General features: G+C 46.1%; 1 protein-coding gene across 1 annotated transcript in view; it reads right to left on the bottom strand.

Moving 5' to 3' along the window:
• Positions 1-21887, bottom strand: part of SPSB1 (splA/ryanodine receptor domain and SOCS box containing 1) — a 33909-nt gene extending 12022 nt beyond the window's left edge. The window contains exon 1 of the mRNA XM_069874709.1: positions 21807-21887. The gene's annotated coding sequence lies outside the window, so the exon portion shown is untranslated. The remainder of the gene's footprint in view (positions 1-21806) is intronic.
• Positions 21888-22501: the final 614 nt, after the last annotated feature.

Below are 22501 nucleotides of genomic sequence, written 5' to 3'. Positions count from 1 at the left end.
GAACTAAAACACACACTGTAGTTTTGCTCAGGTTTTCATGATTTTACTAGAAAAAACAAAGTAAACTCGGTCCATTTTCTTGGGCTGAACGTTCACCCCACAAGCCAATAGAGAGGGAGCAACACTACTGCTAGTTTGCTAACTAGCCTGCTGGCAATAGCCTGCCTGGGGTCACCTTTCAGATGATATTCTTCAGATATGTGCACAACTAGTATGCCAGAAACTCCCCAGTGACCCCACACGGTGCTAGCCCTTCTTTAACACTATCTCTAAAGTTGCTTCAACATCAGAGGCTTTCCCCTTCCTCCCTCTGATGATGCTGAGGCTAACAGACCCCCTGGTCACATAGACATGCTGCAAAACCAAGCTAAAAGCCAAGAGGGACCAGGAACGGCACAAAACATCCTAACCAAGGCGAGGAGGAAGGAACTTGCATGCCACAAACTGCATTCAAACTTTAGCCTCAAAGAATCAGGACACCCAGTTTTCCCTGGAATTAATTCTTAGCATCAAAAATAGATCACCTTCCTCGCACTGTGTATTTCTGTCTACTGCCAAAACCAGCCACAATAAGACTGACACTGCATCCAGCACTGATACAGTCACTTTAGCACCATTCTTGCTTTAACACCCTTGCTACCCCACTAAAAGTTGACCAAATCTTGGGAAAAGAGCAAGCTTACCGATGCTGCTGAAGTTCTCTAGAGCTGTGTTAGCAAAGCCCAAGCAGCTACAGAACAGATGACAGGAACAACTGCACTAACAACATGGTTAGAACTAGTTTCGGAGTGTTGCAACTCTGCTTAGATCATGGCTGGGCAGGTAACCCTCCTTGCAAAGCACGGGTTTGGGCAGCACTGCCAGCTTCCCTGCTGCCTTGCTCTCCCCAGAGAAGGTTGCCACAGGGGCAGCTTCCTCAGCTCCACCTAGTGCAGCTTGGCTCAGCAGGTTTAGCTGCTGTCAGGGCTGCCCGGCCTCCACAGAAAGTGAAACTGCACTCACTGTGAGCTCACAAGAGGTTGGGCAAGAAAAAAATTATGAAAGATGGCACATCTCAGCAAAGACCAAAAAGCAAGATCCTCCAGCAGAGGCCCCTGACAAGTAACCATACTCAAGATATGCTAGGCATGGAGAAAACAAGGCATTCAGTATTTGGAAATACTTGATTTACCTAGACTGCAAAGTTAACAAGCCACCTTGCTAAGCAAACTGCCTTGTTTATCTACCAAGCAGACACCAAGAGCTCAGCTCTTCTGGGCACAAGGCATAAGCACGCCCACCCTAAGATATACCTGGAAAGGCTTCTGTCCAAGGAATCCAAGAGTAGATCAGGCAACGCTGCTAGGACTTGTAACCACTAAGAATCTGCTTGTCTGTATGAACACAGCACTCCAAACTTCCTCTCCTTGAGAGGATTCAGGCAGTTTCTGCAGAACTTTTCTAGCTACTTTTGCAACGCTGAAAGGCAGCGAGCCCTCTTACACCACGTATGGAGGGGCTGGTTCTCCAAAGCACAGAACTGAAGTTACTCCCAGCAGCACATTCGTGTAAACTAAAACGTCAAGTAACAACCACCACTCACTCTTAACTAAGCCACCTTTGTAGAAGCCAATTTCTGCGTGTTTCCACTGTCCACCAACCCAGCCAGATCCTGATAACTGCAGGGCAGCAGTCGGATGTTCTGCTAGAGGCTAAGCGACAGAAGAGAGGTTACTTTGCAAAGTATTTGTAATGATGAAAGCAGCTCAGACAAAAGGAGATCCACCAATTCCTGCCAGAATTCTTCCCTCCTACTAAAGGCTAGTTATGAATTGCAAACCAAGATACTTCTTTAAGTGAAAAAAATGATTTCAGCCTGGGTTTCCTCACAGAGGAAGTTCAGTGGATGCCTCGGAGAGGTCTCTAGACTCTTTCCAGCTCTGTATAAGGCAGCTCCCAAATACCTTATGACCAGGCACAATGTTTCCTCACGGCTCTTTAAAATAGCTTCTCAGAGGCAGATTCTAGCCATTTGCCTGCTCTGGCAATGCCATCTTAGGTGGGCACCAAGTCTTAAAATGGTCAAATACTTTGGGTTAAGTTCTCCTTTCCACTCAAACCCTGTATTTCAAGTGACGGACTCTGTTCCATAATAAACCTTCAAAACCACAGGAAAATACATATTCTTCCACAGCCTCTCCCACTCATGACTAACATGTACTCACAGGCACAGCACTACGATCAGCATGCCGTACTGACGCAAGAGCTCTGCACACCGGCGCAATCCATGACCTCTCATCCATCTCACATGCCTGAGCACATTCTGTATTGCAGAAAGCTGAAGTGCTAGCGTATTGCAGAAAGGACTGTTTCATAACAGATGTTGGGCTGGAGACTGCCCTTCCTCCAAGGACAAATCACAGCAAAGCACCTCATCAAGACCTCTGCTTCCTTGCCTTCCTCAAGAAGTGGAAGCCAGCTTGAGTACTAGTAATCTGTATCCATAAAGAAGCTGAGATCAGCTTTTGAGAAGACCCCATCACTGCAAGCTATTATGTTCTTGGCATCAGGAACTGCTAGTCCATCTTCCTTTGGTCAAGCTCCTTAGACTGGTACTCTAAAGCAATTGTTTTGCACCTTTTCCAGAATTATTTAGAGGATGCTTTGTCCTCTGTATTCTGAGGACAGCTATGGAAGTTAAACAATTACTCTGCACCAGCTTAGCAAGTTCTCTGCAGGCTTCAGCATGCATAACCCCATATGGAAAACACAGCAGCACCAGATCAAGCGTCTTCCAGACCAGGCAAGATAGATTTCCTGTGCACCAGGTTCTCACCTCACTGGTCACGTTTGGCAAAGTCATGTTTTTTTTAATTCTTGGTACCATTTCCAGGCTAGGTCCATCAGATAATTGATTCTTTTCCTCGTGGCTTGTGTCAATAACCCACTTTCTGGGGATGGAGTTTGCTTGTATTGGAATTAAAACTTACATAAAACCATGGAAGGCTGCTCCCGGGTTACCTCAGTGCAGTCTTTGGAGTTAAAAAGGCCCTAGTGTCTCAGGAGACCTTATTCCAAGTAAAAAAAAATAGCTTAGTACAGAGATAGCAAGGGCAGAAGTCACCAGCAAAAGGCACAAGCTTTTCACAGTTCCAATTTCTTTACATGTGCTTAACAGCTGTCTCTGTGATTTGCTTCTGGATATATAGTATTGCCCTTCGATAAACACTCTTCTAGGAAATTTAACTGTCATTTTATCTGTTCAAGGAGCTTAGCAACTACCAGGCAGCCAAGTGCTAATGCAAGCAGCAGGGAAGTATCTCAAATGAGCTTATCTTCAGGACCTGTACGTTAGGTGGCTACTTGGAAGGGAGTTTGAGGCTCCTTCAGGGTCTACTCAGTCTGTCTCACAAAGAGTGCAGAGAAGAGCAAACCTCCCATTCAAAAGCATTTCAAACAGTGACTAGACTGGCCAGCTACTTGGAAGCCTTTGTTGAAAACCAGTCTGGAAGTGGGAAGCAGCAAGGGAAGCAGGACAGTCTACCTTTTCACTGTAGCTATTGGCTGGACCAGAGGATGATCATCAAGTCAGGCCTCATTCCAGTGGAATGAAAACCATGGTCCAACAGTCTATTAGTCAATGTTTTCTCTTCCTCCAGCACTTCCCATCCCACCCTCACACTGCTGTACGAACGCAAGGCTAAGCACAACTGCACTGCAGACTGAATTGGGGAAGCAATCCAGGACGATATTGTTCCCCAAGCAGTTTCACTGCCCTGCGCTATAGACATTGGCCCCAGCTCACAAGAGGAACAGAAGCGAGCAGGAATTGTTTAGATAGCCACTGCCCTTGAGAAATCACTCAACAGCTGGAGCAGTAAACTGTTCTGCATTGGTGTTCAAAAAAAAAAAGTCAGCACCTGGCTAACTTGCTTTGTCTGCCTGATGTCTCTGCCTTCTTCCCTCCAGCATTGGAGCTGTAACATCCCAAGACAGGCTGCATTTAGAAAGGCATTTCCTCCACAATTAAGCCACCATAAATTTTAAATAGTAGATGTTTACGTTTTAAAAATATTTGCATTAAAGAAGCCCACATAATCCATAATAAGCCACCCTCTTGCACAAGAGCTCCTTGCTTTTAGTTATCTCCCTACTTACCAATTTGCACTGTCAATCCCTCATGTCCATGTAAGTATCTCGATTCATTAATTCTGTCTGATAACCAGTAAATGACAGCAAGGGGAGCGGTGGATGGAAAGAATGAAGCTTGATCTTTCTACCTCTGTTTCCAGAGTTTCCATTCCTATATCAGACACTTTTTTTTTTTTTTTGCTATGACTGCAAGATTGGCCAACAAAACATGCTATCAGGATGTTTTGTTAACAAAGCACTGTTTTCCCCTTAAAACAGTTAACAGTGAATCACTGCGGTTTAATGTTAGCAGCAGCTGCAGTTATAGAAATCCATGTCAATTTTCTCAGCAGTCACCTGCCTAAACTCTCCTTCTGCCTCCTTCCTAGGAGACAGCAGTACAGTGCAAAAACACTTGTCCAGCCACATCTTGTGCTGTCCTTTCCAAGACAAGGACAAAGCAAGCTTTTAGAAAGCCTCTCTCATACGCTAGGTGCTTGAAGAAATGAGGGAAGCAACACTATGGGCTTGTCAGTCAGAGACTGAACAGTAAGACTATGGTATCCCAATTGCCAAAGTGCTGGTTTAGAAGTTTTTTTTCCAGGAAAGTTGCTGTGCTACTTTCAATAGGCAGAATAAGGCAGCGCACAACACCTGGATGAAAAGACAGCACATCAAAAGTTGGCTGAACTCACCAAGTACACACCAGGTATAATGCCCCCATGGGAACAGTGCCCAAGACCTTACTCTATTAGAGTCAGATTTGGGTGTTACAGACCTGAAAAGCAGCATTTTCTCAAACAGACAGCTTGCAAAGATAAGGTACAGAGCAGATTGTGAGGATTTCAGCCCCTGCTCCTAAAAGCAATACAGTATTGTCCAACAGGATTCCTTCTCTCAGGAAAACCATTTGTAGTTTGAGCTATTTTAATATTAAGGTTGCCCAGCTACTGCCTCCTCCTTCCTCTTTTCATTTAAAGATGTCACAAGCATTGCTAGCAGTAAAGCAAAAATCCCCACAACAGAGCAGCTGCCAAGCACCAGATTACTCAGCCTTCTGCCCTCAAAAAGGTTTATTGTGTCTGAAGCTTCAGTTCATGTATCTACATCAAATACAGCTATGCCAGAGGGAAGTTGTGCAAGTGTCTGGTACCACTCATAAGCACTACAGAAAAAGCATAGCTGAAATCTGGGCCACGTGCTAGAAACAAATAATTATTGGCTCACTGCAAAAAGGTCTCTCTGCTCCCTCCAAGGAGAGCATTAGATTCTTACAACACCACAAACAGAATATGGTTCTTTGCATAAGAGGGCAGAGCAGCACATCCAGTCACAGCAAAATCAGAGCCTTGTGGTGCAGAACTGAAGTTACATTCCATCCCTGCTTCAGCACATCAGGTCCTTGGATCTGTATTTCCCCCATTCACACAAGCAGCAACACCACTACCAACATACCACATAGGGTAGGAGAAAAATGCCTGTAGTACAAGTAGGTTGCACACTTGTTACTGCATCACACAGAGAGAACTGGAGCAAAAAGTGAAGTTGAACAACAGGACTTAAGTTCCAAGTTCATCCCTTTAATCCTCTCTTTTGCAAGCCTGCATTTAGTCCCTGTGCTGACCTCTACTGTCACAGCGATCCCACCACAGTCAGGAGGGTGGATGTAGAAAGCAACATTTTCCTACAGAAAGTTTTATCCAGTTTACTCTTGAAAGCCTTCAAAAATAGACCGTACAACCTCTGGGTGACCTGTTCCAATGCTTGACAAACCTTGTGGGAACAAAATTTCTCCTTATACTTAGGGTTTTGCATCTTCTTCCCTGTCCAGGTCATTCCAGTTTCTTGACCACTAAGTTTCAGGTTGAATTCAGTGTTGATCCTCAGGTCAAAAAATCCTACACAAGTGAACGTAGTTCAGCCTCCTGTACTCGTTATTAGTGCCTTCTTACCGGACAGTGAATTATTCTAAGCCACAGATTTAGTTCACAGGTCTTTCTGCCTTACCTTGCTACAAGATAAAACTCAGTATTCTTCTACCATGTTTAACCAGATCTCTCCATCCCAGGCTTGTCATGTATTGAAAAGGACTGAAATTACAGCCTGGTGTATACAGACATGGTAGACCTTACACAGCTTAAACTACAGATGCAAGTCATTCCAGTCCTGAGGTCTGTGGAGTCTGAGGATGTCACCACTGAAGACAGAAACCTCACAAGAGGAGACAGATGAGTCACTGAGGAAGTGATTTTTTTTTTTTTTCATGCTGTTTAGGAAACCATTCTGTTCACTTAGCAAGAGGATGTTTTCTTAAGTCAACACCCCTGCACAGGCATCCAAAGCAGGAGCTCATCACACAATCATGATGGGTTCTTTAAGGTTCAGGCTTTCTGGCCTGAAAGCCGGTTGTATTCTCCAATGCCTCAGCACCTGCCTACATGCAAGAGTACCTCCTGTAGCCTCCCTCAGTAAGTCTGGTAGCTTCAGTGGGACCAGGCAGACATGAAAAAAAACCATTTCCACTTTCAGAAAAAACACATTTTGCAATCCATCTCCAAAACCATCTGGCTTCTAGCCTTTTCTAGGAGGACTTCCCCTATCCTTTACTCTCAAAGGAGATCTTGGACCCATAACCTGCACATCAGATGTACCTCTGCTGCATCACACAGTTCTTGTGACAAGCTAAATGATAGCAGCAACATCTTTCCTTCCATGTCTTGACTACTAGCCAAGCCAGCTATAGCCTAGGTTTAGGAATTCATCTTTCCCCAAAGTCACCTGCTACACGAGCAACGCTGTGGCTCAGCCTTATCCACCAGCTGCCCTTGCTGTGAGGATGCATCCCCCTTGGAAACAATCCTCCCAACGCATGCAGCTTTGCCACATCACCCTTTATAGGAAGCACTGCACCTTACGGGAACAGAGCTTATCTTTTTAAGTGGAAAAGATGAAAGTCAGAAGCTGGATGTTCATACAAACCTCCTGCTCAGTACAAGTCTTTGAAGGCAGGAAGGCTAGGGAGGGCAGGGTGGGCTGGGAAAAACAACACTGTCTGGCTAGAGGATACAGAATGCTTTGCTACCAAAATGAAGTGTCTGGAGGTCTGAAGACTTGATGTTCTCCTCAGCTTGTTCCTCCTACTGTGCTCCACGTTTAATTAAGTGGTTGGGACCTTTATGACAGAATTAGCCATGCACTGAAGAAAGAAAACAATCCACAGAAATGGTGCATCACCATCACCATCTGCCACCCTCTTCTTCCCCAGGTACAACCTCACCTTGAGAGGCTCAGCTTCATCTGTACCTCCCATCCAAAACCAACAATCACTGATGTTCCCAGGCAAGAGGGGGATCTGCGTGTTAACTCTGAGCAAACAGGGTTCAGGAGCTTCTAACCCCCAGATTTGTTTCAAAGAAGGAACACATTTACGTTCAAGACAAGAACAGTCTTATTGTCAAAGTTAACTAGGTACTTTGCTTTGAAATACTGTTTCTTTCCCTGCATCAAAGGGCTGATAATTTTAGTCTTGTAGCAGTAGAAATAAAAGCAGCATCTGCTTGGAAAAGATGAATGCAAGATAAAAGGTGCCTGTGACAAAGCTGGCAGCAGCCCTACATTTTCTGTTCAAGCTTGATCTGGGAACAACAACAACCCTTAAAACATAACAAAAGATGTGGAAAAACCCTTTCCAAATCCAACAACATAGCCGGAAGATGCTATTTCTCTTCAACTGCTGCAACAGCCAGTTGAGGTGAAGAGTCCAGACAAATCCAAACTTGTTGCCTCAAGGTAATCAAGCACCTTTGCTTGCTTGAGTCCCTGGTATTCCCTCTTCAGTTTCCAATTCCCTCTTCCCCTCCAAGTCTTCAGAAGGAAGGCAGTTTCCTAGGGATCTCCATTAGCAAAAAGGGAAGCAGAGGGACACGCATGGCAGAAAAATCTCCAAAATGTGGGTGTTTTTATCACTTTAGGGCAATGGATGGTAACTTGTACAGCACTGAAAACATCAGGAAGAACAGCCATGCTGTTGTGTGCAGTGGGTTTCCACTGGAAACAACTCAAATTGAAGATTTATGCTCCACAATACCACTGACACCATCTAACTAGGGAGAACATCTCTACACCTTGTTCTTGTCCACCACACCCCCAGTACCTGCGAGACAAGTCCCTCAAAGTATCTTCACTTTGCAGACTCATTAGCTTTACTGAGGGTCACCTGGATATCCCATCCTGAGGTTTTAGGTGAGGAAGGACTATTTTCTTCCCCTTCCCTTTGCTTTTTAGTAGCATCAAGCTTCATCTGCTGGAGCTTGGAGCAAGTATCCAGAAAAGACCAGATCGCTAGCACATGAGTAGAAGGTTAAAGAGCTTACATGAAAACTACCTATGAAATATGGATCCAATACAGGTTTTGCAGAACCTAAGTGCTATATTGATTACCATGGACACTTCAGCCCAGGATTTCTGCAATGGAAGCAGAGATCCCTATCTTTCCACTGATTATCAGTTAGTATGGAAAGCTACTTGATCTAACCTTTAAACTGTTTGAAACTACCAAGCTAAGAAGCCAACATAGTGCACTCTGCCTGACCCAAGCCATTGCCAGTCTCGAGAAAGACGCATTCACCTCTCATTTCCAAGGCAGCTGCCAGAAGCTATGCAACTTAAACACTGGTTACATGAGCAAAAACCCTGAGAAGCAGCCAGATAAACAAGCAACAGAGACATTCATCAACATTCAGCAAACCACTCCATCAGCATGCTTAGTAAGGTAAGCCCTCCACATCCAGGAACACATACAAGCACAAGCCATCTCACAGCGGCTCTTAATAAAGTGCTGAGCTAAGAGGATATTCCTGGCAGACAGATTACACAAGAGACAACTGACACTGCCAGCTTTACTGGAACACACGCAGCAACTCCCCAAAGCAGAGCATTCTGGGATGATGCCTCACTAGATTGCTGCCTTGTTATTAGCCAAAAAAGTTTAATGACATGGTTAGACTCTGTGTTTAAATATAATTGACCCGGGACATACCATAATCAAGAAGAGACACTGTACATCTCAATGAAGCTTACAGCTGGGCACGGTCTCAGCACGACGCAATGTTTTGCTTTCACCATTACCTGAAAAGGTGCTTGGAAATCACTACGGTTGGTTGAGACAGGCAGGGTGACCAAAAGCTTTGGCTGGGTTCTTATGCCATCCAGCAAAAGGCTTTACGTAACACAGTACAGTTTTAGAAAGTCATTTGAGCCCAACTGCTGGAAGCTTTATCCCTATGCAAGCACAACCAGACAAATCAGATTTCAAAGCACGCCAAAACGAAATGGATTAAAGCACATGATACAAACTGTGGCTGCAGGAATACACATGCTGCCTTCAGAGGACATCTGCACTGTAGGGGAGCCAGATATCCAAGAGTAACTTTTTCCTGGAAATAACAGTTGTGGTAATACAGAACAAATGTTTTTGCCGAAAAGTACAACCAAGCCATGCACCTACAGCACTGCTCGCAGCTGTTCCACTACTGGTTAGCGGCCAGAGTGGCCAGTTCAAGTGGCTAGGAGTGGAGTTCCTGCCTTAGTCTTACTGGGGTACACTAGAAATACATTCCTAAGCATGAGTTTCACTAGCTTACGCTCTGCAAATGAAGTGATATTTTAAGTGGCTGCCTCATCATCACATTAAACTACATGTCAATCATTTTGATTGAGCAATGAAGCAAAACTGCATGATCAGGTCCAACACTGCTAAACCATATAGTAGTAGTACCTCTCCCTTGGAAAAAAAAATTGAGTCTGCAGTAACTGATCACATTAGTGGCTTCTGCATGTGCAACTAGGACAACTAGTTAGGAGATAGTCACGCTTGGAATCACACAAAGGTGATATATTGGTTGAGAGACAGATTTGTACAGGCTTCACAATGGCAAACAGCTTCCAGTGTCACCTTTCCAGCACCATCTGACAGCACAGAAGTTTCTACTCCGGGCCACTTGAGCAGGGCCACAAGGTGAAGTCTTGTACAGAGCCGTCCATCTTTAAGCTCAGCCACAAGAGCGTTCCTCCCCAAACATCCACTTGCTAAAAGCCTCGCAGCTCAGTTTCATCAACAGGCATGATGCTGGCACATGGACAGATTGCAACTAGAAGCATCCATGACAACTTCAGTATCAATTTGAAGGAGGATACTGGAAGGGAAGTTTCTGTAAAGAAAGCATAATCTTCTCCTTTAGGCATCAAGCATCTGCCCTGTTTTCAAGGCCGAACACCATCCCAAAGATCTGTTAAGTGTCTAGGGACACTTATGGCTTTCTGGGTAGTTTAATCTGACTGCAGTTCAATATTGAACTTCTGGAAAGAGTACTGAAAAAAGTCTTTAAACATTCTTTGCCTGAAAAGATTCTGCTCATCAATAAGCTTAATTTCAGAGATCAAAGCTACACCTAAAACTTTGCTGCTCTTGTCATTCAGGTTTAAATAGTAAGCTCTCAGAGCTCTTTCACCCTCTCAAAAAAAAAGTGAAGTAACTGAACAGTTTGCAGCCCTGCAAGACTTCTCTCTGCTCTCCACAACTATGAAGTAGTTTGGTCTTGCATACACAGCAAGCACACAGTCATGCCTGACAATGAAATTTGATGCATAAGTCTAGCAAGTATTGCAGAGCTGACTGATGCAAAGGTTCCATAACACCACAAGCGAGTCTGAGAAGACCCTTCCTTTAAATTAGGAAGAATAATCTCCTGCAGTGAAGGAAAGATAACCAGAGCTCAGTGTCTGAGGTCTGTCTGGGGGCAAGAGGGGATGCTAAGATGGTTTTTATTCCTTCTGTTTTCACCTTCCATCTGCCCAGACACTACAACAGAAGCCTGAGTAAGCACAGTTTGAGGAACACAAATCTTCACCATCTCCTTCCTTGCTCCCTAGGGCTTCTCCGCAGACTAAACTGTGGGTTTCCTCTCTAAAACAGCACAATTCCACCACCTGTAATTAAGCCCACAGCCTTCTGCTGTGCCTGTTCCAAACATTACCATCTGAGTCCTTTCCATTAAAGTTACCCATTCAAAAACATCTCCAATATAAGAGACAAGAAGCAGCACAATAGCCAGTGATGGGACAAGCTCATTAGATGTAAGCAAGCCTCAGTTGTTTTATCTAGGCATTAAACAGCTGCGAGTACTTTTATAGTTCAAAGGCAAGACAAAAGCTGTACAGTCAACCTATCCTCCCAACATACCACAATCATCACAGGTCCTCATAAATCAACATGTCTTCTAAATAAGTGTTTAATATAAACATTTGGACAGTCACTTAATTCCTGGTGAATGAAGCTATTTGATGTGGGCCACAGAAAGCTCCCATGACATCAATGGAAAGTTTCCAATTAGGAAACCAAGTTTGAAACACATTAATAGAACTTTAAAAATACAGAGAGAGGAAGAAACCTTGTAGAAACAACCAAAATATCTGTTCTTAAACGTGCATTCAATATACTTTGGAAAAAGCAGAAAAGATAAGCTGCCTTGCTTTTTCAGAGTTAAGTGAGTAAGACTTGTAGATACGTAAGCACAGTTATGTTAGCCGCTCACTTCAGTATCTACGCTTCTGTCTTCTCCGGGGCTGGTCAGCCTCAGCCAAAGTATGTTCCACTGTTTTTCAGCCACCACTAAAGCCCTTACTCCTTTTGAGGTGGTTGGGTGGCTTTGCCAAGATTTGCTGTGTACAAGCATCAATTTGAAAGTCATGAGAAGGCCACTGCCACCCACCATTCAGTGGGCCACAACCTCCAAAACATGGAATAGACATAAAGCGCCTAGAATATCTAATGCCTGGAATATCAAACAAAGCTACCACATCCAAAAGTATTTTCTGGTGTGAATTTTTTAAGGGGGGGGTTCTCTGGTCAATTCATTACACTACTACTCCTCATACTCACTGAAAGTATAAGATGAGGTCTCCCTACACACCCATCCCCTCGGTCAGACAATTTCCATGACACGCTTGTTTTGTGGGTGTTAAGACACACAAAACAGTTTCAAAAGTATAGCAAACACCACATTAACACAAAAACTCTCTCAACATCACCACTGATGAGCCTTTCGCTGTAGTGTTTTTCACCTTGAAACGGAGATTGCCACAAGGCCAAGTGTCAGTTCCACTCTAGTCTAGAGACTGGCTGGCTTTTTTTAGAAGGCTCGAAGACATCCCAATCCAAATAACATATGAGCACATGCCTCCGAACAAATAATAGTTATAATACTCTATCCTTCCTGTTTACATTAATGACCATGGGCTTGAAAACCATTCTCCCATCTCGAATACACAGAGGGATTTGTCGGTCTTAATATATGGTCTACAGCACACTGCTCCCCACTGCCCATTAAGGCCTTACTTCCAGCAAGAAATCTCTTCCCACTTAGAGCTCTAGGAACTGTTCAATTCTTGTTTCTTACCAGAAACTGCAAAACCAGTAACGGCCATCCTTCTCCATTTTCACAGAAAAGTGTTGCTGCACTTATCCCACAAGACACAGTCCAACTGGGGATAAGCCATACATCTTGTCTATGTTCCTAAACACGTTCCAAAAAGCTGTGCCACCCCTCTGGCCTAAAGCCCAAACCTGATTCTGCCTATTATATTTAGTCGGGGAACACTGCACTTGTTCCATCAGCAACGTGCAGTCAATGGAAACTTCACTTACCCCCACTGTTAATGTACTGCCACACGGTCATGCACAGCAGCATGTTGAGCTGTTCTACCTAGAAGGATCTGGCCAGGAAAGGAACACCAGCATGCACTTAAAACCACATCCCTACATCAAAGGGCAAAGACCGAAGGCACCTTGAGTCACAGCCAAAATCCTTTCTGGAGAAAAGGTGCGCAGTGGAAAGTCCTTATAGAAAAAAAAATACCATCAAGTTGGCATGCAAGTATGCCTAGCAGCAAAGATTCTCCTCTTCTCAAACCAATAAGCTCAGCAAAGCAGCAGATTTACCCAAGTTCCTTGTAGGCAAACATCTGGGTAGATCTGCCATCCTGGAGTGACACAGCATAATTGGCAAGTTTCCCTAGCAAAACAGTGCACTGCTTGAGCTGCGGAGCAAGAAGGAGGGCAGTTGCACAATCACAGCCTGCCTGCAGATGTGGGCTATCGCTCTTTCCAGGCTCTCTCTAGTCAGGTGTCCCCTCCCACCTAAAGTGTTGACACAAAGCTGTGCCTCTTGCAAATCCAGTTCATTGTCCACACAACAGGCTCTATCTGATTACTCTGATTACTCAGATAAAGCCTCAGGTTTTTATGTTATCCATGCCAAAACATGCAGCTTTGGGCTTGTATCGGCACATACGACCTGCCCGTTCAACAGTCTCAACTGGAAGGCAACATCTAAGAGCCACTGGGCATGCATCATACCTAGAGGATCAGAAGCACATGAGGAACACCAGTACCCTAATAACACAGGAAAGATTCAGCCGGGGAACGTGTAGAGTGAACCTTCCAGGAAAGCTCAGTTCCTTCAAAAGCTGCTGCCTGCAGACACCGTGTTCAGAAGGTTAAGCCATTTAGCAGCTTGTCAGTTCTTGAGTAGCTCATCCTAAAGTCCATGAACTAAGGCAAATATCAAAAATTAACTAGAGTCTCCAAATTCCAGAATGAGCCTCAGTCACCATATTAAATGTAAGATACACTCTTTGCCCTTTCTTCTTCTCCTCAGCCGAACATAAAGCAAGTCAAATCCACAACTTTGAAAACTAGTAGCGTATTACCATGGTGATCCCACTCACTCCCTGGATTTTCACCGTTACCCAAGCTCGCAGCCACTTCACAGCAGATGAGCTGCCTCTTTTTAACTTCTACACAGCAGCTGTACATTGGCAAGACAGCGTGCCACATACCTAACCTAACAGCAATATCCTGCTGGAATCAGTGCCATGTATGCAGCTCTTCTGCCCTTTTCCTCTTAGGCAGAAAACTAAGCTGTGCTAGCGAGATCTAAGACACACATGTGCTTGAATTAATACCAGAGTCAAAACTGAGGCCAAAACCACTTATAACTGCCTGTCTGATCCTCATTGCAGGGTGGACACACAGCGCTTGAAAAAAAGCTGAGAGATGGTAGGGAGGAAAAGCAGTGCCCTGGCTCATAAAAAAAATGAAACATGTTCCTAGACTGATTCACATCCACCCCCAGCTCCGTTTTGTTCCAGCTGGAAGTGCACAACATGCCATATGGAAAACCCCTGACCATTAGTAGCGAAACTGAGTGGGACATCAGGCAAGGAACCAAGCGTTTGAGCCAGCAGTGCAGAACCATGACAGCAAGCTGTAAGGTAACAACACAGCACAGCCTGCAGCAGCTCATGTCTATCCCACAACCCCAGAACACAAAGTCCAAGCAAATACATTCCCTGCCCATAGGAGTCAAGCCAGGTACTTTCTGGAATAACACAAGCCCCAAACCTCCTTTCAGCAAAAATGTCAATAGGTTTCTTCTGCAGCTGTTCAACATTTCATAGGAACTAGGACATAAATGCTACTTCTCCCCGTTCAACTTACACCTTACCAGCTTGTCCATAGGTTTTAGGTATTTCTTTACATGGGCACCACTTCAAACTTCAAGTCCCTGATGTACTAGTGCCTTGGGATTAGTACAGAACAAGCCAATCTCTAATTGCTCAAGTTCAATAACGTGACCTGTTTAGCCTTTAAATAGCATGGGAAAACCGTCTCTCAAAGAGACAGACCCCTCCAGAACTGCTGACAACACCAAGCCCATTTGTTCCACATACCCGGTGTCCCAATTCCTCCACAGCATGGAGGAAAGAGCACTCTTCAGAAGCATTTCAAGGGTCATTATTGCCCTCACACTGAGAAGCAATCCTTCCTTCCCAGCAGCACAGCTCACGAGGCTACACCACTGCAGACCCAGGGACCCTGAAGCGCCACGTGACAGGGAATGAGGGTATCCAGGCAAGAAGCGCATTTTAGCAAACTCCAGGACTTGCTTCAAGCCTCCAAACACTGCAGTTGGAATCCAGACATTTTTCCCATCTTTAATGTAGATTTTAACTGCCAAAAGGCCATTCAAAACAGAGGTTATCCACAGTGAACTTCTCAAAAGTTTAAACTAAGGATTTCTAAACATCTGAGACCAATGTAGCCTTCTCATGTAGAGAACAGCTTGGCCTTACCCCTTCCTTGCTTTTCTTGGCTGTTTACCATCTGTGGCTCACAATCTTTAGAACGAAGTTGTTTCTGCAGTTCTTTGTGCAACCAAGTGCCTTTGTACATTTATGGTGTCAAGGCTCCATCTGGGATCTCCTCAGAACAGATTTCTGATTTGATAACACACCAGCCATCCAAAGAAAGCAGTTTCAAACTAACATCTACACAGCTGCTCCAACTTAGAAGCTTCAGCAAATTCCCCTCCTCGGCTGTAAGAAAGTCCATGTTTGGTATTTCCATTCAGGCATCACCACCTTTAGCCCCAAAGATCTCAACTCAAAAGTTGTTGTTCTCGCTTTGAAATCAGGCAGATGGTTGTGTTTGGTCTTTAATTAAAAAGCTTCCACCTCCTAGGTTTTCCAAGTTAAATGCCTTACTACTTCACAGCAGCAGCACTGCTTCAGTTTGAGGTCTGCCTTCCGTTGTTCTAGCAGAGGAAAAGCCAGCAGAGACCTAAAAAAAAATGTTAGGAGACAAGACTCTCCAGGGTTAAGGACCAAAGATAAGGCAAGGGCAGGTGGCTCTCTGCTAAGGTCAGAAAGAGATGTTTATCCAAAACATTTTCAAGCTGAAGTTCAAAGCTGCTTAAGCACAACAGAAAACCAGAAGGGAGGATGGCAAGGCCTCTATCACGTGAATTAAACACTAGAAAGTTGATGGCACGCTAAGCTCCTCATCCCTAGCTGTGACACTTCCACAGACCGAAAAGACATTTCCCACCCAACTACCAGAAATTCCCGCATCGTAAGTCTTTTCTATTCCAGCTGCTTTGATGAGCTACAAGTAGAGCCTAATAAATAAAACCTCGTATTAGTATCCAGCCCTGCCAAAGGTGATCAGACAAGTAAAGCGTTAACTTGATTCTCCTCCCCTTTTAAGACTCCTAAAGCAAGATATTGAGTGACTGAAGCAAGGCCACACAATAAGTCAGATGTAGAGAAAGGATTAGCCCACAGCTGTCCCTGGCTTGCAGCCCTACAATCATCCCTCTAAACCACACTCCCTGGGGCACACACAATACTGTCCAATTGCTGCAAGCGCCAGCAGCCTGGAAAGCTCTGGACCTTAAGCACAATCCCAAGCATGGCAACATGTGACAAAGAGCTGTCCTCAGAAGTTATGACAGCACCAAGCACCCATCGCACCAGCCAGCACTTGCATCTGCTCATCCCAGGTCCAGGCCCAGAGCTCAAACACAGCATGCTAAGAAATTGTTCTACCTTCAGTACTCTCCCCAAAGAAGGGGCCTCTGCAAAAGCAGCTTGCAGTACCTAGGCAGTCCCTTGGGCTGGGACAGCTTAAATTTTACTCAATTTTAGCTCAAGAGTAGGTCATTATTCATTGTTCATCTGACTGTTCTGTCAGAACCCTTACTCACTGCCTTTACGTGCTGGCGGAGGACCTCAACACAGCATCCAGCTCACACTAAGTCTATTTTCCTAGCCTAAGTCTGCTGCATTTCCTTCCCTTAAACACTACGAAGTTGAGGCAGCTTGTGCCACTCTGCTACAGAAGAAAGCGGTTCCCATACCCAATTAACATCCAGAATGAAGATTTAAATCACATTCACTGTATAAAACCAATCCATAGTCACACACTGTTTCCAGATGACCAACTTGGGAGCACCAGTAACCCCTGAGCCTCATCAGGATAAAACCCACACCAGCTCAGCCTGCTTCTGGAGCTCATGGACAGGTTTGGTTCAAGACCATCCCTGTTCCAGGCAGATGGTGACACATGGTCTAGCTAAGAAGTAACTATTAGAAAGCCCTTGGCTTCTAAATCCCCCCAAACAAGATGCATTTGCAACAGATATTTCAGTTGACACGAAGAAACCTCCAAACAGAAGCATCCAGCCCAACTGACTGGAAGGGAGGGGAGTCAAGCTTTGCCTAGGAAGTCATACAGGGATGGTTCGCACTTTTGTACTTGGTCAGTTATTCAGTCACTGAACAAGAGGAAGATTTCACTGCCACCAAGAACATAAATGCCTGCCACTAAGTGAGGGGAGAACTGGCAAACAAACACCACTGGCAATACATGTGTTTGGGGGTTTACTACAGAGCAGCAAGTTAGCCAGGGATGACAACTGGGGAAAAGAGTTGGTGAAAAAACTAAACTGACAGACACCCATTCTCTTGTTCTCAAACTTTTTTCTTGTGTCATTTATGTAAAGCTGTGCAGAGACACAAAGAAGCAAAATCCGACCTTTGGTGGAAAAATCAGGGTAGATAACATTGTTCTCAACATCCCGGCTGTGAGGCAAGCAGAAAGACCTAAAAACATCATATGAGTTCTTCCAATGGTATGCACCAAACCAGACATCCTGGTTCCCAGTAACATGCTCATATCCTTCAGACAACTTGGTCTAACACATGAGAGAAGTGCAAACAAGGCTGCACCTCAGTCACACTCTTCACTACATTTATACACCATATTTAATTTCTACAACTCACTGTAATCCCTCCAGAAAGGCATCCCACCATGCACAAGAGTGAGTTTCCTTCAGTCTCCCATCATGCTCAAGCATCCAACAAGACCGCTGGATCTTTCCAAGACAGGTCCATTATATATTCTTTCTTGACTTGATACTACACTCAAAGTATGATCAACTCAAAGAGCATTTCCTGATCAAGGCAACAGACTAACTTTAGCCCAGGAGCTTCTATATCACTAACTCTGAGCAGCCAAGAGTTGAACAGGACTCTGAGCAACCCCTTTCCTACTTCTTTTAAAAGGGTAACACTGCTTTAGTAGTCCCTTAGGAAACACAACTACCAATGGCACTTTTTCCCCACCACATGTTTGAAAATGAGTACTTTTAATCTAGCTTTCCTTCCACTCAGTAAAGCATGTTTTGGCACACATGCCATCTTTTCTAAGGGCATCTGCACTCATCTCCCCATCCCCAAACAATTATTTATTGAAGCAGTGGCACACGGTTACACACACAAAGTAACTCGAGGGAAGAGGGTTTTTTTCTGTTGTTCAGAGCAGTGTAGTAACTAGAGTGAGTCAACACCTTGACATCAACTCCTTCTGCAATGACCACCAACAATGCAGTCCAGTGAGTGCAGTTTGGTAACCCTGGTTCTCAGACACTTACTCACTTGAACTCTACTGGCATTACACAGCTTCGTCTGGAAGCCACTAGTGTCTAACTTGCACCAGCAACTTCACTTGCCAAGTCATACCACACACTTGCAAACACAGGGAGCAGCACAGCAAGTTTTGCAGCAGCCAGCCACATATCCCAACCTTGGTAGAGTCAAGGTTAGGGTAACTCATCCCAAAACAGAGCCTGTGAGTATAATCCATGCGGGTCTAGTAAGCTGTTTTTCTACTGCTTTAATGCTACATCACTCTATGAGTTGCTACAAGTACAAGGTTTCTTCCACAAAGCAGGAAGATAAGCACACCCCAGCTGAGGTCATCTCATTGATACTCCCTGCCAACACCAGTTAATCCTCACTCCCCTTGTCAACAGAAGCACAACTTGCATTGGCCTATCAGGCTTGCTCAACTGAACTGGTTATCAGGTGCCAATTCCAGTGTATTCAGTGGCACCAGCCACAAAATTTGTCCGAGACACAAACCTCAGACTTGCACAAAGCATGCTCCCTTCCATATCTTTCATTCTTTAAAAAAACTACATTGTGACTTGGAAGATTAACTGTCAGCACTCACTCACAAAGCCTGGCACACACAGCATCCTGACTGACTCACTAGCTACAGATCTTTAATTCCAGTACCTGCATAAATTCTTAATTAGCCTTCCTAAGACAGACTTGACAAGACAAGCAGACTGCTTTCAGATTTTCTGAGGAGAGGAAAGGTTGGGGCCCAGGTGAAAAAAAAAAAAAACCAAAAACAAAAAACAGAGGAGAGCAACAAGCAGAGGACAGTTCCCACATCCAGGATCCAGCAGCAGTGAACTCCACACAAATGCAGCATGTATCAACAAGCCAGTTCCCGGAACACAAACCCACATCTCAAGTATCTACCATAAGTTTACTAACAAACTCCAACTGCTTTATAATGCACGTCAGTAACCTCTAAAGCAAACCACAAAGGCTGCAAAAGCCCACTGCTGATACACTCCAACAATACAATGCGCCCCAAGAAGAATACACTGCTTAAGTTCAAGCCTTGTCTTCAAAACAACTAAGAGGGAGGAGAACAAACTGCTGCTTTATGCATCCATCATCACATCTGAGAGCCACACCAAGGCTGGTGGGCAGGCACACTGGCAGAGCAGGGAGGAAACCAGTAGCCACTGGTTGATGAGGGAAGATGCTCCTCCACAAGTCAGTTAAGTCCTTCCCAGCATCACCGTTTGCTCTGTAAACAGTAGCACAGCTCCGTCACATCCCCAGCAGTTCCCTTATCAACTCACCACCAAAATAGTCTGCTAGGCTGAGACAGCCACTTTAATCCCATCCATCCGATACCAGACCTCTTTTACTGCAAGCTGCTGGAAACTCCCCATAGTTTGGTCCTGGTAATTTAGCAGACAACTTGCACCCAGCAAGATGAAGACCCTGTTCTTTGCAATGCACAAATCAGACATCAGAGAGGCAGTAGAAGTGAAGACTGCTTCTGGGACAAAAGGTTCATAAATACATCCTGCGTGGCTACTAGGGGAAAAAAAAAAAAAGAGCAAGCTGATCTTTCTCCAAGGTAGGAACTCCCATTTTTATAATCATTTTATAAACTTCTTTATCTTGAGCAACAGCTCAGACAGTTCACAGGTATCTAACCAGGCATGGCAACCACCAGTCATTAACCAAGCTGACCGCCCACTTGTCAGGGGAACAAACGGCACATTTCAGCACGAGGCTACAGCAAGACTAAGCTCTTCCCTAGGTAGAATCATAGAACTGTTAAAGCTGGAGAAGACGTCCAAGATCATCAAGTCCAACCATCAACACAACACTATTGTACATATTAAATGAAGTCCTGAAGTGCCACTTCTAGATGCTTTCTGAACCCCTACAGGAATGGAGGTTCCACCACCTCCCTGGGCAACCTCTGCCAGTGCTTCACCACTCTTGCAGTAATTTTTCCTAATATCCGATCTAAACCACCCCTGGTGCAACTTGAGGCCATCTCCTCTCATCCTACCACTTGTTACTCAGGAGAAAAGACCAGCACCCACCTCACTACAACCTCCTTTCGGGTAGTTACAGAGGCTCCCCTCAACCTCCTTTCCTCCAGACTAAGTAACCCTGGTTCATTCAACCTCTCCTTGCAAGACTTGTGCTACAGAAACTCCATCTCCTCCAGACATGCTCCAGCAGCTCAATATCTTTCTTGTACCAGAGGGCCCAAACCTGAACACAGGATTCGTGGTGCGGCTTTTCCAGCACTGAATATGGGGGCACAACCCCTGCGGTGCTCCTGCTGGCCCCACCATTGCTGATACAAGCCAGGTATTTCAGATATAAGATTCTATAAGCTCCCATTGCATTAGGATAGGTTTATACAGGAAAAAAAGACATTAATTAGTCCCTGCAAGGTGTGCTCCGGAGACCACCCCTGTAACCACAGGCACTGAACAAACAGCCTGACTCCCTTAATGAGCTGAAGATCTCTGCACTGACATTATTGGTGTTTGCTTTTCTAACCCACACGCAGCCACGCCAGCTGGGCTCTGGCAGCCACCCATCCCGTGGCATCCCAACCGCAGCTCGGGCCTGGCAAACGCGGGGAACGCACCTCAAGCCCCACTGCCTGCTGGGGCAACCGGGGACCCATTAACCACCCGACACCCCAGCAGTGCCCGGGGCTCCCCAAGGATGGGGAGAGGGAGGGATGGAGGGGAAGGGGAAGGGAGGGATGGAGGGGAAGGGAGGGAGGGAGGGATGGAGGGGAAGGGAGGGAGGGAGGGATGGAGGGGAAGGGAGGGAGGGAGGGAGGGATGGAGGGGAAGGGAGGGAGGGAGGGAGGGATGGAGGGGAAGGGAGGGAGGGAGGGATGGAGGGGAAGGGAGGGAGGGAGGGATGGAGGGGAAGGGAGGGAGGGAGGGATGGAGGGGAAGGGAGGGAGGGAGGGATGGAGGGGAAGGGGAGAGGGAGGGATGGAGGGGAAGGGGAGAGGGAGGGAGGGAGGGATGGAGGGGAAGGAGGGAGGGAGGGAGGGAGGGAGGGAGGGATGGAAGGCAGGGATGGGGGAAGGAGAAAGGGATAGAGAGAGGGACGGGGGAAGGAGAGGGGGATAGAGGGAGGGGCAGAGGGAAAGAAAGGGGAAAGAGAGGGCAAAGGAGACAGGAGGAATAGAGGAAGGGACAGGGAAAGGGAGCAGGAGGGAGGGATAGAGGAAGGGGCAGAGGGAGTAATGGAGGGAAGGGAGAGAAGGAGGGAGAAAGGGGAAGGGAGACACAGGGAGAAGGAGGAATAGGGGAAGACAGAGAGGAACAGAGGGAGGGATAAAGGAAGGGGCAGAGGACAGGGGGCCGGGGCAGCCGTACCGTTCCGTGCCCGCACCATGGCCGCTCCGGGGCGGCGGGGAGGCTGCAGCCGCAACGCCCCGGCTCCTCCCGGCTCCTCCCGGCTCCGCCCCTTCCCAGGGACCAAATAGCGGCCTGGGCCCCGCTCCGCCCCGGGGAGGGGCGGCCGGAGGGGGGCGGGATGGTGGGAGGGCGAGCAGCGGGGCTGGGGGAGCTGGTGGTGGGAATCGCTCCTTGGAGAGCTGCATCAGGCCCATCCAAGCCGGCCTCGAACCCCTCCAGGGATGGGGCAGCCACAGCTTCCCTGGGCAACCTGGGCCAGGGCCTCCCCACCCTCAGAGTGAAGAAATTTCTCCTTATGTCCAGTCTAAATCTGCCCCTCTCCAGTTTATCCCCGTTGCCCCCAGTCCTATCACCACAAGCCTTTGTAAACAGCCCCTCCCCAGCTTTCCTGTAGCCCCTTCAGGTACTGGAAGGTCTCTCTAAGGTCTCCTCAGAGCCTTCTCTTCTCCAGGCTGAACAACCCCAGCTCTCTCAGCCTGTCCTCATGCAGGAGGTGCTCCAGCTCTCAGATCACCCTTGTAGCCTCCTCTGGATCCACTCCAACAGCTCCATCTCCTTCTTAAGTTGAGGAGTCAACATAAGGACAAGGGGCAATGGCCTCAAGGTGCTCCAGGGGAGGTTTAGACGGGACATGAGGAAAAAATTTTCACTGA

The sequence above is a fragment of the Phaenicophaeus curvirostris genome, chromosome 22 (genome assembly GCF_032191515.1).
Source record: "Phaenicophaeus curvirostris isolate KB17595 chromosome 22, BPBGC_Pcur_1.0, whole genome shotgun sequence".
NCBI lineage: Eukaryota > Metazoa > Chordata > Aves > Cuculiformes > Cuculidae > Phaenicophaeus > Phaenicophaeus curvirostris.
The sequence above is the reverse complement of the archived record's forward strand: the minus strand, read 5'-3'. Positions and strand labels throughout refer to the sequence as shown.